Genomic DNA, 5,161 nt, shown 5'->3' with positions numbered 1-5,161 from the left:
TGTGTATGTGTGGTGTGTGTGTATGTGTGGTGTGTGTATGTGTGGTGTGTGTATGTGTGTGTGTTGTGTGTGTATGTGTGGTGTGTGTATGTGTGGTGTGTGTATGTGTGGTGTGTGTGTATGTGTGGTGTGTGTATGTGTGGTGTGTGTATGTGTGGTGTGTGTATGTGTGGTGTGTGTATGTGTGGTGTGTGTATGTGTGGTGTGTGTATGTGTGGTGTGTGTATGTGTGGTGTGTGTATGTGTGGTGTGTGTATGTGTGGTGTGTGTATGTGTGGTGTGTGTATGTGTGGTGTGTGTATGTGTGGTGTGTGTGTGGTGTGTGTATGTGTGGTGTGTGTATGTGTGGTGTGTGTATGTGTGGTGTGTGTAGTGTGTGTGTGTGTGTGTGTATGTGTGGTGTGTGTATGTGTGGTGTGTGTATGTGTGGTGTGTGTATGTGTGGTGTGTGTATGTGTGGTGTGTGTATGTGTGGTGTGTATGTGTGGTGTGTGTATGTGTGGTGTGTGTATGTGTGGTGTGTGTATGTGGTGTGTGGTGTGTGTATGTGTGGTGTGTGTATGTGTGGTGTGTGTATGTGTGGTGTGTGTATGTGTGGTGTGTGTATGTGTGGTGTGTGTATGTGTGGTGTGTGTATGTGTGGTGTGTGTATGTGTGGTGTGTGTATGTGTGGTGTGTGTATGTGTGGTGTGTGTATGTGTGGTGTGTATGTGTGGTGTGTGTATGTGTGGTGTGTGTATGTGTGGTGTGTGTATGTGTGGTGTGTGTATGTGTGGTGTGTGTATGTGTGGTGTGTGTATGTGTGGTGTGTGTATGTGTGGTGTGTGTATGTGTGGTGTGTGTATGTGTGGTGTGTGTATGTGTGGTGTGTGTATGTGTGGTGTGTGTATGTGTGGTGTGTGTATGTGTGTGTGTGTGTATGTGTGGTGTGTGTATGTGTGGTGTGTGTATGTGTGGTGTGTGTATGTGTGGTGTGTGTAGTGTGTGTATGTGTGGTGTGTGTATGTGTGGTGTGTGTATGTGTGGTGTGTGTATGTGTGGTGTGTGTATGTGTGGTGTGTGTATGTGTGGTGTGTGTATGTGTGGTGTGTGTGTATGTGTGGTGTGTGTATGTGTGGTGTGTGTATGTGTGGTGTGTGTAGTGTGTGTGTGTGGGTGTGTATGTGTGGTGTGTGTATGTGTGGTGTGTGTATGTGTGGTGTGTGTATGTGGTGTGTGTATGTGTGGTGTGTGTATGTGTGGTGTGTGTATGTGTGGTGTGTGTATGTGTGGTGTGTGTATGTGTGTGTGTGTATGTGTGGTGTGTGTATGTGTGGTGTGTGTATGTGTGGTGTGTGTATGTGTGGTGTTGTGTATGTGTGGTGTTTGTATGTGTGGTGTGTATGTGTGGTGTGTGTATGTGTGGTGTGTGTATGTGTGGTGTGTGTATGTGTGGTGTGTGTATGTGTGGTGTGTGTATGTGTGGTGTGGTGTATGTGTGGTGTGTGTATGTGTGGTGTGTGTATGTGTGGTGTGTGTATGTGTGGTGTGTGTATGTGTGGTGTGTGTATGTGTGGTGTGTGTATGTGGTGGTATGTGTGGTGTGTGTATGTGTGGTGTGTGTTGTGTGTGTATGTGTGGTGTGTGTATGTGTGGTGTGTGTATGTGTGGTGTTTGTATGTGTGGTGTGTGTATGTGTGGTGTGTGTATGTGTGGTGTGTGTATGTGTGGTGTGTGGTATGTGTGGGTGTGTGTATGTGTGGTGTGTGTATGTGTGGTGTGTGTATGTGTGGTGTGTGTATGTGTGGTGTGTGTATGTGTGGTGTGTGTATGTGTGGTGTGTGTATGTGTGGTGTGTGTTTGTGTGGTGTGTGTATGTGTGGTGTGTGTATGTGTGGTGTGTGTATGTGTGTGTGTGTGTTGTGTGGTGTGTGTTTGTGTGGTGTGTGTTGTGTGGTGTGTGTATGTGTGGTGTGTGTGTGGTGTGTTGTTGTGGGTGTGTGTATGTGTGGTGTGTGTATGTGTGGTGTGTGTATGTGTGGTGTGTGTATGTGTGGTGTGTGTATGTGTGGTGTGTGTGTTTGTGTGGTGTGTGTGTGTGTGGTGTGTGTTGTGTGGGGTGTGTGTGTGTATGTGTGGTGTGTGTTGTGTGGTGTGTGTTGTGTGGTGTTTGTTTGTGTGGTGTGTGTATGTGTGGTGTGTGTTTGTGTGGTGTTTGTATGTGTGGTGTGTGTATGTGTGGTGTGTGTTTGTGTGGTGTGTGTTGTGTGGTGTGTGTATGTGTGGGTGGTGTTGTGTGGTGTGTGTTGTGTGGTGTGTGTATGTGTGGTGTGTGTATGTGTGGTGTGTGTATGTGTGGTGTGTGTGTATGTGTGGTGTGTGTATGTGTGGTGTGTGTATGTGTGTGTGTGTGTATGTGTGGTGTGTGTATGTGTGGTGTGTGTATGTGTGGGTGTGGGTGTATGTGTGGTGTGTGTATGTGTGGTGTGTGTATGTGTGGTGTGTGTATGTGTGGTGTGTGTATGTGTGGTGTGTGTATGTGTGGTGTGTGTATGTGTGGTGTTTGTATGTGTGGTGTGTGTATGTGTGGTGTGTGTATGTGTGGTGTGTGTATGTGTGGTGTGTGTATGTGTGGTGTTTGTATGTGTGGTGTGTGTATGTGTGGTGTGTGTATGTGTGGTGTGTGTATGTGTGGTGTGTGTATGTGTGGTGTGTGTATGTGTGGTGTGTGTATGTGTGGTGTGTGTATGTGTGGTGTGTGTGTATGTGTGGTGTGTGTATGTGTGGTGTGTGTATGTGTGTGTGTGTGTATGTGTGGTGTGTGTATGTGTGGTGTGTGTATGTGTGGTGTGTGTGTATGTGTGGTGTGTGTATGTGTGGTGTGTGTATGTGTGGTGTGTGTATGTGTGGTGTGTGTATGTGTGGTGTGTGTGTATGTGTGGTGTGTGTATGTGTGGTGTGTGTATGTGTGGTGTGTGTATGTGTGGTGTTTGTATGTGTGGTGTGTGTGTATGTGTGGTGTGTGTATGTGTGGTGTGTGTATGTGTGGTGTGTGTATGTGTGGTGTGTGTGTATGTGTGGTGTGTGTATGTGTGGTGTGTGTATGTGTGGTGTGTGTATGTGTGGTGTGTGTATGTGTGGTGTTTGTATGTGTGGTGTGTGTATGTGTGGTGTGTGTATGTGTGGTGTGTGTATGTGTGGTGTGTGTATGTGTGGTGTGTGTAGTGTGTGTATGTGTGGTGTGTGTATGTGTGGTGTGTGTATGTGTGGTGTTTGTATGTGTGGTGTGTGTGTATGTGTGGTGTGTGTATGTGTGGTGTGTGTATGTGTGGTGTGTGTAGTGTGTGTATGTGTGGTGTGTGTATGTGTGGTGTGTGTGTATGTGTGGTGTGTGTATGTGTGGTGTGTGTGTATGTGTGGTGTGTGTATGTGTGGTGTGTGTGTATGTGTGGTGTGTGTATGTGTGGTGTGTGTATGTGTGGTGTGTGTATGTGTGGTGTGTGTATGTGTGTGTGTGTGTATGTGTGGTGTGTGTATGTGTGGTGTGTGTATGTGTGGTGTGTGTATGTGTGGTGTGTGTATGTGTGGTGTGTGTATGTGTGGTGTGTGTGTGTGTGTATGTGTGGTGTGTGTATGTGTGGTGTGTGTATGTGTGGTGTGTGTGTATGTGTGGTGTGTGTATGTGTGGTGTGTGTATGTGTGGTGTGTGTGTATGTGTGGTGTGTGTATGTGTGGTGTGTGTGTATGTGTGGTGTGTGTATGTGTGGTGTGTGTATGTGTGGTGTGTGTGTATGTGTGGTGTGTGTATGTGTGGTGTGTGTATGTGTGGTGTGAGTGTATGTGTGGTGTGTGTATGTGGGGTGTGTGTATGTGTGGTGTGTGTATGTGTGGTGTGTGTATGTGTGGTGTGTGTGTATGTGTGTGTGTGTGTATGTGTGGTGTGTGTATGTGTGGTGTGTGTATGTGTGGTGTGTGTGTATGTGTGGTGTGTGTATGTGTGGTGTGTGTATGTGTGGTGTGTGTATGTGTGGTGTGTGTATGTGTGGTGTGTGTGTATGTGTGGTGTGTGTATGTGTGGTGTGTGTATGTGTGTGTGTGTATGTGTGGTGTGTGTATGTGTGGTGTGTGTATGTGTGGTGTGTGTAGTGTGTGTATGTGTGGTGTGTGTATGTGTGGTGTGTGTATGTGTGGTGTGTGTATGTGTGGTGTGTGTATGTGTGGTGTGTGTATGTGTGGTGTGTGTGTATGTGTGGTGTGTGTATGTGTGGTGTGGTGTATGTGTGGTGTGTGTATGTGTGGTGTGTGTATGTGTGGTGTGTGTATGTGTGGTGTGTGTATGTGTGGTGTGTGTGTATGTGTGGTGTGTGTATGTGTGGTGTGTGTATGTGTGTGTGTATGTGTGGTGTGTGTATGTGTGGTGTGTGTATGTGTGGTGTGTGTATGTGTGGTGTGTGTATGTGTGGTGTGTGTATGTGTGGTGTGTGTGTATGTGTGGTGTGTGTATGTGTGGTGTGTGTATGTGTGGTGTGTGTATGTGTGGTGTGTGTATGTGTGGTGTTGTATGTGTGGTGTGTGTATGTGTGGTGTGTGTATGTGTGGTGTGTGTGTATGTGTGGTGTGTGTATGTGTGGTGTGTGTATGTGTGGTGTGTGTATGTGTGGTGTGTGGTGTGTGTGTATGTGTGGTGTGTGTATGTGTGGTGTGTGTGTATGTGTGGTGTGTGTATGTGTGGTGTGTGTATGTGTGGTGTGTAGTGTGTGTATGTGTGGTGTGTGTATTGTGGGTGTGTGTATGTGTGGTGTGTGTATGTGTGGTGTGTGTGTATGTGTGGTGTGTGTATGTGTGGTGTGTGTATGTGTGGTGTGTGTATGTGTGGTGTGTGTATGTGTGGTGTGTGTATGTGTGGTGTGTGTGTATGTGTGGTGTGTGTATGTGTGGTGTGTGTATGTGTGGTGTGTGTAGTGTGTGTATGTGTGGTGTGTGTATGTGTGGTGTGTGTATGTGGTGTGTGTATGTGTGGTGTGTGTATGTGTGGTGTGTGTATGTGTGGTGTGTGTATGTGTGGTGTGTGTATGTGTGGTGTGTGTATGTGTGGTGTGTGTATGTGTGGTGTGTGTATGTGTGGTGTGTGTATGTGTGGTGTGTGTATGTGTGGTGTGTGTATGTGTGGTGTGTGTATGTG

The sequence above is a fragment of the Embiotoca jacksoni genome, unplaced genomic scaffold, assembly GCF_022577435.1.
Source record: "Embiotoca jacksoni isolate LCO1_2020_lvr unplaced genomic scaffold, fEmbJac1.0.p SCAF_74, whole genome shotgun sequence".
Classification (NCBI taxonomy): domain Eukaryota; kingdom Metazoa; phylum Chordata; class Actinopteri; family Embiotocidae; genus Embiotoca; species Embiotoca jacksoni.
Note: the sequence above shows the minus strand (reverse complement) of the source record.